Here is a 13,708-nt window from a genome sequence, read left to right as displayed (position 1 = left end):
TGCTTTCCTGACACCGCCTTCTCGTTTTAGTGCCTTAGCACAAAGAAGGACAGGAGTCTTGAGTTTTAATTCTGCAAATGTCTCTCTCACCTTGTACCCAGTTTGTCTCATTGCAAAAATGACCAGCAGGAGAAGAAATGTTCTGCTTGGTAGGCTTTGTGCTGGGTTGAGAAGGAGAGAGATTGTTCTGGAACTGGAGAGAGAGCTGTCTCTCAGGACAAAAGTGGTCCTGCTGTAGGGTATTACTGAGAGGGTCTCTCCTGTGAAAACCCCCTCCTCCCAGGCCAGACTCTATGAGGCTAGAACAGCTCCTCCCCCACTGGCTTCGTGGGCACTGCTCCGTTTGCACAGTAGGCTGCCCTAGAAGGCCCCCAAGTCACTCCCTGCACACTTGCCCTCTTGCCCCGGTTCTTCAGAAGCTGCCTAAGGACCCTAATGATAGCTCAGCTTCCAAGCAGACTTGGGACAGGAAGCTGTGCTCTTCCTTCCCACAGACGCACAGCTGCTCCTGCCTGGTGCGTGGAGAGCCAGACCTGCCACTTCAGGACAGAAGTTAGGTGCCACTGACTTCTGCCAGCAGGAGGACGAGATGTCTACATCCCATTGAAGGACATGCCCAGATCCTTCCTGGCCACGTGGTGAGCAAAAATCTGTCACTGAAGTCTGCTGCCTTGGCAGTCTGCAGGCTGCAAGTTCATTGGGACCAGGAGCCAGGAAATGAATTAGAAAGCAGCGGGGCTGCAGGCAGACTGGGGGAGTTTGGCCCGGGAAGAACTCAGGGGCAGAATGATCCAGCCGCAAGACAAGGTCTCACCGTACTCGCTTGGGGCAATAGAAGGATCAGCGAGACCACAGAAGGGCGTGAAGGATACTGTGGGGACTCCAGGGCTCCTCCTTGACGACACCCAGAAGGCTTATTTCCTCTCGATGTGCTCCCTTGGAAGGTGCCCTTCAGGCTGCCACTGCTGCGGGGACATACATCTCTGCATCCCCCTTGCTTTGCTGAAGGGTGTCAGCTTTGTTGCTGTGGTAACTGGCCAAGCCAATGATGTTAGCGCACAGACCCCTAAGCTCTGGGGGTAAACAGGACCTGTGAGAAAGTCCTTCCTTGTATTGACAGAAATCTTTCCTCCCTGCACTTCCTCCCTGTTAGTCGGAATCTGCAGCTCCAAAAATCGGGTTTCTCTTTGTGTGACAGTCTTCCAAGTCTTTGAAGTCATTCAAGAGTCATGGTATCCATATTATCTGGGCAAATCACCCTTTGTTTTTCCAATGACTGTTTCTAAACTGTTTATTCTCCTGTTCTCACTAGATGTTTATAGCAGTCAGGCACAGAGGCTCTGGAATTAAACTGCTTGGGCTCCAGCTGTGTGATCACGGGCAAGTTACTCACCCTCTCTGGGCCTTTTTAACCACTTTTAAAATGGGAATAACAGTGTTATCTACCTTTAAGGTTGTTGTGATGGTTCAAGGAGGTAATCACTAATGCTTTGAATAGACTCTGAGGTGTTGTCAGCACCCTCTTTCAATGTTGGGTGTTAGCTTTAGCAAGCCCTCCCTCAAGTTTCTTTGCTGCTCAAAGTGCAGCCTACAGACCAACAACATTAGCAACCACTGAGAGCTTGCTAGAAATGCAGAATCTCAGGTCCCATCCTAGAGTTAGAAACTGCATTTTCACAGGCTCCCTACGCGCTTTATACACACATTAAGGTTTGAGAATTACTGGTCTATGGCATCTTCATAGCAACATACGCCCTGTTTAAATGTAACCTGTATACCAAACAATGAGATGATTTATTAATTATGACATACTAGGGTATGAGATATTATGCATTATGCATAGAAACTACTAGAAACCCAAGGAAGCGCTAATGCTAATAACTAACACTGAGAGTACTGACTATACCCCAGGCTCTATTTAAAGCATATTAGTGATTACCTCCTTGAATCATCACAATAGCCCCACAGGGTAAATAACATGGTTATTCCCTTTGTTAGTGGTAAAAAAGGCCCAGAGAGGGTGAGTAACTTGCCCGTGATCACACAGCTGGAGCCCAGGCAGTTTAATTCCAGAGCCTCTGTACCTGGCTCCTGCTAAAGTCAAATGATAAAGCCACAGTTACAGAATTGTGTAGAAGCCATGACTGCAGGTATGAGGAGATGTAGTGAGGATTCTCTAATGCTGCCACGTTGTGTTATTGTAATAAAAAATAATAGGAAATAGCTTGTCTCAAACTGAGCACAGCTTTGGCCAGCCCCAATAGGATTTCTATTGCCTTTCTTAGATTTTCTTTCAATTTAAATGATGTTTACAATGCAAAAATAATATAGTCATGGTAAAAAAAAATCATCCACACAAACGGCTGTAAAATCAGAAGTGAAGGACTCCCTCCCCAATAGCCCTCCTCCACCTTGAGATAACCACTGTTCGCAGTCTGTCGTATGTCTTTCAAAAAGCGTGTTCTGCATTTAAAATCATGAACACGGGCACACACAGAGGTACAGATATAATGCACACACGGTCCATCCTTAGCTTGGATACATCTTTCAAGGCAGCTTTGTGATTGGCTCCTGTTGTATTTATGACAAATTGGAGCACCCAGATCTTTCGCACAGGAAGTGTTATTAAGTTTTCATCTCTCCATCTTGTACAGTTTCTTTTTTTTTTTTCTCACCTAAAAGTAGGATATTTTATGTTCTTACTGAGTTTCATGTAGCTGGTTCTGGCGTTCCAGGGAGTTAAATCTTCTTCACTCCCGACTCTAAAGCACGGAAGCTCTCTCCTCCATGAGTCTAGTAAGCGCACCCGGTTTCCAGGCCTAAGCGAACAACTGCAGGGCTGGGGTGGGGAGTGGGCAGGAGCACAGGGGGTTTATGAGGGTCACTAGTAACAAGCAGCGAAACAAAAATGTGCCAAAATGTGAGCAGTGGTGATTTTATTTTTGCTTTTTACTTCTCCGTATTTTCAAAATGTTGACCCATGGGCATGGGTTCATTATGTCATTAATAAAAAAGAAATAAAAGCCGGAGTGTTACAGATTGGATATTGTTTTAACCTCTTCATTGTCTTCCGGAAAGAGAGAATACACCCACTCCTTTTGCTGGGAGACTTTGCAGTGGCCCCCAGTAGAGCAAGCACTGCATACAGGCCTGACCCATTGACGCTGGATTGGACCATGTGACTTGCTGTGACAGCTTGATGTTAACTAATGGATGTGAGCAGGGGCTTGAACTCAAGTGTGTGGTTTGCTTTGGTCACTTGGGTTTCTGCAGCCCACCCCCCACCATGAGGGGAGCATGCCCCAGGTTAACGGTTGGCCCCAGAACTGAGAGCCCTTGGAGCAGATGTGAACCAGATCCGTAGCCTGAGGCAGTGATCCCCATCCCCCATCAACCCCCAGAATCCTGAGTGAGAAAAATCAATGTGATTTAGGAAGTTTTGTCTTATTTTCTTGTGACAGCGCGATTACAGTAATGACCGCCTGGAAGGGAGAGTCAGCCCTGCCCGCGCTGACTCCTGTGTTCCGACAGGGCCGCAGTCGGTCTGCTCCAAGTCCTGCTTGCCTTGGTTTCCGTGACCTGCCGTCAATCGCTGTCAGAAACCAGACGACACTCCTTCTGATGTACCGTCCGGAGGTCAGTGGTAACCTAACGCTGTGCCACAGTGCCTGCGACATTCCTCTCACTCCATCTCATCACGGAGACATTTTATCATCTCGCATCAGCCCAAGGAGGGCAAGTGCTGCACAATAAGATATTTTGGGAGGGAGAAACCACACTCACAGCATTTTTACTACAATATATTGCTGTAATTGTTCTATTTTATTATCAGTTATTGTTGCTAATCTCTTCTGGTGCCTAATTTATAAATTCAACTTTATCATAGGTATGTATGTATTGGAATAAAACCATAGTATGTGTAGAATTCAGTACTATCACTGAGTCTTGGAACGCATCCCCATGGATAAGGGGGAGATGTATATATTCTCCTCCAGCTATTGCAGTGCCCTCTCCTGGCTTTGTGCTTCACCCACCAGCCACTGCAGCTCTGCTCCGCCATTCCTGCCCTGCGTCACCTGCCTCTTACCATCGCCTACGTCACAGGTAGTGAAGTGGGAGCCATGCTTCCCGGCTGGTCCTAACACTCTTTTTTTGAAAAGTTCTTGTGTTTTAGAATAGGAAGTGCTCTGGCCTACACCTTAATTGTGAGTTGTTATGAGCTGAATTATGTCTTTTCAAAAATCATATGTTGAAGTCCTCACGGCCAGGACCTCAGAATGTGCCCTTATTCAGAACGAGGGTCATGGCAAATGCAAGTAGTTAAGACGAGGTCATAGGAGAGTAGGGTGGGCCCCGATCCGATGACTGGTGTCCTTCTAGGAGGGGGAAGTTTAGGCACAGGCAGACCTGCACACAGGGAGAACGCCACAAGGACATGAAGCCAGAGGTTGGGGTGACGTTTCTAAAAGCTAGGGAATGCCAAGCCGGTCAGCAAAACGCCAGAAGCCGGGAAAGAAGCTTCCTCAGAAGGAAGCAACCCTGCTGACCTGAGTCTCGCTCTCAGACTTCCAGCCTCCGGAAGTGGGAGACAATACATTTCTACTGTTTGAACACCCGGTTTGAAGTACTTTCTTATGGAAGTTCCAGCACACTAATAGCTGAGCCCACCTCAGGTTCTGCAGCCAATGACCATGGGTGGGTGTGACCCCCCACACCAATCCACTCCCCAGCACCGGGGGGGGGGGGGGCATCCTACAATGCAACTCAACTCCTACACCATCTCCCTGGAGATCGTGCCAGATTCCATGGGTAAGGGCTCAGTTCCAGAGACCGTTCCCACCCCACCTCCCCAAATTTCAGACTTTAATCGTAAACCCAGGTTATCACCAGTGCTTCTGAACAGCAGAGGTTCCAATGCCCCCTGCTTGGGTTCGATTAATTTGCTAGAGCAGCTCAGAGAACTCAGAGAAACATCTTACTTACCACATTGCTAGTTTATGACAAAAGGACGTGTCTTAGGAACAGCCAGATGGAAGGGCAAGGCGTGGGGAAACGGGGGGGAGCTTCCATGCCTCCCCCAGATCCCCATGGGCTCCGCAACCTAGAAGCTCTCCAAACCCCACCGGTTTAGGTTTCTACAGAGGCTTTACTACTTAGGCGTGATTGATAAAAACATTGGCCGTTGGTGACTGAGTCAACCTTCAGGCCCTCTCTGCTCTCCACAGGCAAGGGGGATGGGACTGAAAGTTCTAACTCTCTAGTCAGCATCGGGCTGACCCATCCTAGGGGTTTTCAAAAGTCGCCTCATTAGCATAATAAAAGACACCTTTATCACCCTCATCACAGGAGGTTCCAAGAGTTTTAGGAGCTCTGTGTCAGGAATGGGGATGAAGACCAAATACATATTTCTTACTATAAATCACAATATCATGGCATGGCCAAGTCTTTGTTCCTCTTAGTCTTTGGAGATGACAGCTCGGTCACTACTGCCCCCTGCCCCCAGCGGGGTCCAGTTGACCTTGAGGGTGAGTGAGCAGGTGAGATTTTCTCTCTCCTTTCCTTTTCCTCCTTCAGAATCAGTCCTTTCCCTATCCGGGTGCTGTGCCAAAGTCACCCTCACCCCCGCCCCACTCCTCCCCTTCAGGAACTCAATTCTGGATTCTGGGGTCTATTCCCCGAAAACTCCTTCATCATGGTTCTGGTGATTGTCTTTCTGAAAATGAATCCTAAGTACCACTTAGGTACTTTGCAGGTCCCATGTGGCTGCAATTGATAACCCTGTCTCGATAAAGATGGAGCTCAGTACTATGTCTCCCTTCCATGTTGCCAGAAGCCCGTGATCCTACCCAATGGAAGTGCCTGCCTCTGGCCAGTGTTCCACCTTACCACGTGGGGGATCGTGAAAGAGCAGCCGAATACAAATGCCCGGTTAGCACAAAAATACAAGCATCTGTGGGAGGCCCTCAACCTGCCAAGCTAGTGATTTTATCAAATGTGAAACAAACAAAGTTCAAATTAGAATGTTAGGAAGTTAGAGCTGAAAAGAACCTAGAGATTGTCAAGCTCAAGCCCCATTGTATTGATAAGGAACCTGAGGCCCCAGAGAGGAAATGACTTGGCCCAAGTGAGCTCTTGGCAAAGTCAGGACTAGGATACAGGCTTTCCACCTCAATTTTCCTCAGACCGCATCAGGAGACACTTGTTTTTTTAATTGTGATGGCTGTAACTGATCACTGCTTTATTTTCATTCCCTTATCATCGGTTTAATAATCTATGTGCCCTTATTTTGTTTTATTATAAAAGCAAACATGCACACTGTTGAATAATTTCAAACTGTACAGTAGCGCCTCCTATAGAAAGCGGTAGCCCCGCCGGTGCCTCAGTCAGTTAAGCATCTAACTCTTGATTTCAGTTCAGATCATGATCTCAGGGAACTGGAATGGAGCCCTGCGTTGGGCTCCAGGCTCAGTGGGGAGTCTTGCTTGAGGGTTCTCTCTCCTTCTCCCTTCCCCTCTGCCCCTACCCCCACCCATGCACGCATACTCTCTCTCTCTCCCAAATAAATAAGTAAATCTTTAAAAACAGAAAGTGATAACCGTAGTTGTCCGCCCTTCACCCTAAACACACAATCCCCCTCCCTGGGTTAGACACATACACCCTCTCTTGCCTTTAGGATTTCTGATGGTTATCATTGTATCACTAAATAACATGCTTACCCCCTTTAAATTGTTCAACCTTAACATACCATGAATCAGCTTCTAAAACTGCTACCTTTATTAATAACATAATAAAACCTCTGTTTTAAAATTCTCAACTTTATATGTTATCTACTGCCCACAACGTATGGAGAAGAAACTAACGTTCATCTCTCCCCTGTGCCTTTGACGTGGTCAAAGCTTGTAACGGTTGCTTTCATTCTTAAATGCTATTTAGCTCTCTTGTCACTTACCCACAAGCTTATTCCAAAAGTAAATAAATATCATTTAAAATATCATGAATATGGAAATAGTGTTCATTGCCAACCAGTACTGTGCTTTCCCCCTCAAAAATATATCAAAAAAATATCCCTCATCATTAAGGAAGACGGTTCAAAAAGTAAAAACCAAATGCTTTATCTTTGCTTATGTCCCTTTCAGCTCATAACCATGCCTCATTCTAACTCGCTTTTAAAGACAGGGCTGTGCTTTTCTTGGGCAGTCTTTCATTTTTCCTAGTATCCTAACAGATTCTTTCATATTTGATGATCTTTTAAGTGTTCTCCTAGTCATGCTGTTGATTGAACAAAATCCCCCTTTTTTTTCCTCTGCAACGTTCTTCAACATTCTTCATGGAAGCCCTCATGCTCCTGTTTTTGGGTGGCCGGTTAGGTTCTGGGACGGCTAGACAGCAGTGACTTCACTTGGGGAATACATGTGTCCCTCTTTCCTGGGTTGCCTTTTGGGTATCTGGAATACATCCCTGAGCATTTTTTTTTTAAGATTTTATTTATTTGTTTATTTATTTATTTGACAGCGAGTGCGAGAGAGCACAAGCAGGGGGAACAGCAGAAGGACAGGGAGAAGCAGACTCCCCGCTGAGCAGGGAGCCCCATGTGGGGCTGGATCCTAGGACCCTGGGATCATGACCTGAGCCAAAGGCAGACACTTAACTGACTGAGCCACCCAGGTGCCCCCAGCCCTGAGCACTTTTGTTTCAGAAAATACATGTGAATGGAATTTAAACTTTATGAATTCTCAAATGCCTGAAATGTCTTTATTTCACTCTCACACTTGGCTGACCATTTAGATTGGCAGGGAATTCTGGCTTCAAACTCTTTCCCTCCGAATTTTGAAGGCATTTCTCCTTTGTCTTCTAGAATCCGTTGTTGCATATGAGAAGTCTGCATCAGATTAATTTTTCCTCTTTTGAGGTAATCTCTTTTTTGCTTTCAAGGAAGTTTTAGGATTTTCTGTTACTATTTGGAATTCAGAAATGTCACTAAGATTTCTTTCAATGCGAGCTTTTTGCATTAACCCCTATTGGAATTTGGTTGGGATCTTTCAAAATTAGAAGCATTCCTTCTTTCTTTAGCTCCAGAGCATTTTCTTCTAATATTTCCTTGATAATTTGCTATTATCTCCCCCAACCCTGCCCATTTTCCCCTTTAAACCTCTTCTGTATCGATATCAGAGCTGCTACACCTGTCTTACAGTGCCTTAACGTTCAATTTAATTTTTCATTTTACTCTAGGTTTTGAGACATTACCATAAGTTTATTTGCCAGAGGACCAACTTTGTCTTTAGCTGTGTGCTTATTATTCAGAATGCAGTTTAATTTTCTATTTTTGCAATCATATTTGATTACTGAGAACACGTTTTGTTTTCTGATTTTACTTTTAAAATGATCTAGTTTTTCTTCTAGGGGTGTAATTTCTCTTAAACTGTTGTTACGTATACTAACAAGACTTATTTGTAGGCATACAATATTCCGAATTTGTTCTTCTTCACCTGACATTTTATCTTGGCGTTTGCTGGATGTCAGTACCCATACGGTTAATTAAATTCTTTTTAATAGCTACATTGTATTTTGTTTTTTTTTTTACTATGTGTAACTGTTTAACAAGTTTCTTAATGGTGATCTGGCTTTTTAAAAAATAATTTGACAATTATTCTCCTTGTATGAACATCTTTGTGCATAGGTTATTGCTTCAGTAGAATAAATTTCTGATTGTAAAAAGTGCTGACGTTTAGCATGTCCACATGGTGACTACAGTTAATAATAGTCTGTTACATACTTGAAAGTGGCTAGGAGAGAAGATCTCGAAAGTTCCTATCACAAGAAAAAGTTTGTGACGATATATGGTGATGGATGTTAACTGGACTTCTTGTGGTGACCATTTTGGAATATATACAAATAGCAAATCGTTACATTATACACCTGAAACTAACATAATGCTATGTCAGTTATATCTCGTTTGAAAAAAACAGCACCTTGACAATTAAAGACAAAAAACAATGAGTACCTACATGGTATACTAAGCTATTGCCAAATCTCCACCCATTGAGTTTCTATTAACAATTCCCACAAATAGTGAAGAGAGTTTCTGTGAACTCCCGCCTCCCCAACAAGTACACTATCAGGCTTGACCTACCTCATCAGCGAAAAATGGTATCTCAGTGTCATTTAATTTATATTTCCCTAATATGTTCAAAAGTCTTTTGTGATTCCATTTCTGTTAACTGTTTTGCCAAACAGGGACCACATTTCTATTAAATTACTGATATTTTAAGAGTTTTTTAGGAGTTCTTTATGTGTTAAAGAGATTTGTCTTTTGCTAGGACACCCGGGTGGCTCAGTCGGTTAAGCGTCTGCCTTCGGCTCAGGTCATGATCCCAGGGTCCTGGAATTGAGTCCCGCATTGGGCTCCTTGTTCAACGGGGGGCCTGCTTCTCCCTCTGCCTGCTGCTCCCCCTGCTTGTGAGCTCTCTCTCTCTCTGACAAATAAAGAAATAAAATCTTAAAAAGAAAAAGAAAAAGAAATTAGTCCTTTGCTATCATGTGAGTTAAAAGCATTTCTTCAGATACTATTAAGGGAGTTTCTGTTGTCTTAAATTTCCAATGAGCTTTTCAAATTCGGGATAGTTTTGGATTTTTTAAAAAAATTGTGAGCACAGTAGAGTTTCTAGCCACCCTACCCTAGCCACCCCTATTATTAACATCTTAGATGAATATGGCTCCATTGTAATAATTAATGAATCAATATTAACATGTCATGATTAACTGAAGTCCATACTCTATTACTCAGATTTCCTTAGCTTTTGTCTAATGTCCTTTTTCTATTCCCGGATCTTAACACATTATATTCAGCCACGATGTGTCTTCAGACTCCTCTGGGCTGTGATGTTTAGACTTTCCTAGTTTCTGAAGACTTTGACAGTTTTGAGGAATACCCGTCAGGTTATTTGTCGAATGTCCCTCGGTTAAGATTTGTGTGATATTTTTCTCAAGGTTTGACTGGGAGGAAGACCACGGAGGTTAAGTACCGTTCTCATCACTTCCTGTAAAGTGAACAGACTATCACCATGACTTAACTGCCATTAATGTTAATCTTGATCACCTGGTCGAGGTGGTCAGCTTTCCCCACAGTAAAGTGACACTTCCCCCTTTCCATACGTGGCGCTGGCAGGAAGTCACTATGTGTAGCTCACGCCTAAGGAGTGGGGACTTAGACTCTACCTTCTTGAAACAGAGTATCTTCATAAATTATTGGGAATCCTACATGGCAGGTTTGTCCATTCTCCCCTCATTTATGATTTATGTAGCTATGTACATATTTGTTTGTTTATTTATTTATTCAATGATTTATTTATGTCAGTATGGACTCATGAATATTTATTATAGACTTTGGTTTATAATCTGATACTACTTTATTTATTTTGTGGCTCACATTGTTCTGCTTTGACCATTGGGGGAGTTCTTTCAGCCCGCTCCTGTGTCCCTTTGACATATCCCTGTCATTGTGTGCTGTGTTACGTTAGCCCCTCCCAGGCTCATCTTGTACATTTCCTGTCCCCATGCTAGAATCAATCATTTCACGAAGGAGTCCTATCCCTTCCACTGAAGAATGGTATCAAAACTAAGGTTCTAGGTGTGCTCATTTTTATTGGAGGGTCCTTGCTTGTAGGCCCTGTCAGCTGACGGAGCAAGGAAATGTATGTGTGTATGCTAACCCGTATATATGCACATATGTGTAAATATTTCTATATGTAACGTCTGAATCTGTAGTAAGCCAAGCGTGAGTTCATATTGGTGCCTTCAAACTATAATCCAGTACCACATGGCTCTTTCTAGCTTCCTCCCTTGCCTACCTGTAAATTCCTACTCTAACAGTAAGAAACCTGGCTCCTCCCCTCTGTCATCCATGTATGTAATTGTCTAATTATATGTGTATCTGTGTACAGTGTTTTCAGCATCGTTAACCTGTACCCCTATGGGAAAAACTTTATCAGCTGGAGTACAGTGTTTAAGTCCAGGTCCTTTTCCTTTTAGTCTTATGGATTCGACTCATTTCCAAAGTTGCTTAGATTGTCACCTTTCCCCTCACTCTCCTCAGGGAGATGGTTCCATGAGTTTATAATACGGTTAGATTCTTTTGTCACATTTGCTTTCCAACTTAGCACCCCCAATATCTTAAATAAGTTTTTAAAATTTGCATATATTAAGGTTTACTCTTTGCGCTTCAAAGTCTATGGGTTCAGGTTTACTCTTTGTGCTATAAAGTTCTATGGGTTTTGACAAATATCATCCAGCCACCATTACAAGAGCATAGGGAACAATCTCAGCACGCTTCCCCTATTCAGCCCTCTCTCCCTGACCTGGACCATTAAGAGCCACGGATCAATCTAGCATCTCTATAGTTTTGCTCTTTCCAGAATGTCATGGAAATGGCAAATGCAGTATGTAGTCTTCCCACAGTGGCTTCTTTCGCTTAGTGTTACGCACTTAAGATTCATCCATGTCTTTGTGTGGCGTGGTAGCTCGTTCCTTGTCATCACTGAATAGTATGCCATTATATGAACGTACCACAGCTGGTTTATCCATTCACCTGTCAAAGGACATCTTGGTCCCTTCTAGCATTGGATAATCATGAATAAAATTGCTGTAAGTATTCAAGCGCTGGTTGTGTGTGTGTGTGTGTGTGTGTGTGTGTGTGTGTGTGTATATAAGTTTTCAGATCCTGTGGATCACCTAGGAATGTGATGCCTGGATCATATAATAAGCATATGTAGCTTTGTGAGGAACAGCTGAACGGTCTTCCATTGTAAATTTCCACCAGCAATCAATGAGAATTCCTGTTCCGCTACATCCTTGTCAGAAATTAGTATTGTCATTTTTTTTGGATTTCGGTTGTTCAGATAGGTATGCAGCATATCTTATTCACGCTGCCCTAATGACCAGTGATGGTGAGTATCTTTTCACTGGTGTAATTGTCATCCGAATGTCTTCTTTGGTGAGGTGGCTCTCTAGGTATTTGGCCCATTTTAAATTGGGTTAGATGTTTTCTTATTGTTGGGTTTTAAGAGTTCTTTGAATATTTTGAATGGTTTTATGAAATATGTATTTGGAAATATTTTCTCCCAGTCTATGACTTATTTTTTTTATTCTCTTAACAGTGCCTTTAATGGAGCAGACATTTTTAATTTTAATAAAGTCCATCGTGCCAATTTTTCTTTCACAGAACATGGTTTTGACGTTGTATCTAAAAACTCATCACAAAGCCCAAGGGCATATAGATTCTATCCTATATTTTCTTTTTATTTTATTTTTTTAAGATTTTGTTTATTTATTTGAGAGACAGAGAGAGAGCACAGGCAGGGGGAGAATCAGAGGGAGAGGGAGAAGCAGGCTCTCTGCTGAGCAGCAAGCCAGACTAGGGGCTCCATCCCAGGACCCTGGGATCATGACCTGAGCAGAAGGCAGATGCTTAAACTACTGAGCCACCAGGGCGCCCCAATTTTATCCTATATTTTCTTTTAGAACTTTTATAATTTTATATTTTACATTAGGTCTAGGATCCACTTCGAGTTATTTTTTGTGAAAGACATAAGGTTCGTGTCTATTTTTTTCTTTTTCTTTGCTTTTTTTGCATATGGAAGTCTATTTCCTCCAGCCCTGTTTGTTGCAGAGAATATCCTCCCTCCATTGACTTGCTTGTGTGCTTTGTCAAAGATCAATTGGCTATATTTTTGTCCTAAATTGTTTATGGTTTTAGAATTATCAATTTTTTTTCAACCTTCTGGTTTTATGTTGTGCGTATAAAGGCCTTAACTTTCCAAGATTATTTTAAAAATTCTCTCATATCTTTACTCAGTACTCTTATGTCTTTGGTTAGTATTTTGTGTTTTAAATTTTTGATTCAAATGTAATTTACATAAATGTAAAGTGTGAAGAGATTCACATTTATTTGCTTCTGATGCTTCTGAGTTGTCTGAACACCATGTATTGAAGAATCCGTCTTTTCCACATGATACACTCTTCTCATATACAAAAATTTTGCATGAATATTCAGTGAATATCTATTTATCCACTCCCTCTTCTGCTCCTTTCAGAGATTTTTCCAGTCATTTCAATAGCACACTATTTAATTACTACACATTTATAAAATATTTTGATACTTGTAAGACCAATTTTTCCTCGTTATTTTTATTTTTCAGAATTTTCTTAGAGATTCTTACATGTTTATTTTTCCTTATCAATATATGATTCAACTTATCCACTTCAAAAATAATCTGTTGCTTTCATAGGGATCAAATTAAATTTAGATATTAAGTTAGGAATAACTAAAGTCTTATAATACTGATTTTTTGGTATCCAATAACACAGTAGCCTTTTAATTATTAAAAACTTATTTTGTGTCTCTCAATAGTACTAAAAGCTACGTTCATAACAATGTTATTCAATAAGCACTTTATATACAAAGTCTAATCACCGTAATTATTGAACAGAATTATCAGTTGGATAAAAAATAAAACCCAACTATTGCTGCCTATAAAAAATGCACTTTAAGTATAAAGTCATATTTACAAATGAAAGGATGGAAAACAATACAGCATGCTAATGTTAATCAAAGTAAAACATATTACCAGAGATAAAGGTCATTTCATGACAATAAAGGCGTCAATGTATCAAGACTATATAACAACCCTAAATGTTTATGTGCCGTATAACA

This window comes from Ursus americanus, chromosome 20 (assembly GCF_024610735.1).
Source record: "Ursus americanus isolate L20-20 chromosome 20, mUrsAme1.1.p, whole genome shotgun sequence".
Lineage (NCBI taxonomy): Eukaryota > Metazoa > Chordata > Mammalia > Carnivora > Ursidae > Ursus > Ursus americanus.
Note: the sequence above shows the minus strand (reverse complement) of the source record.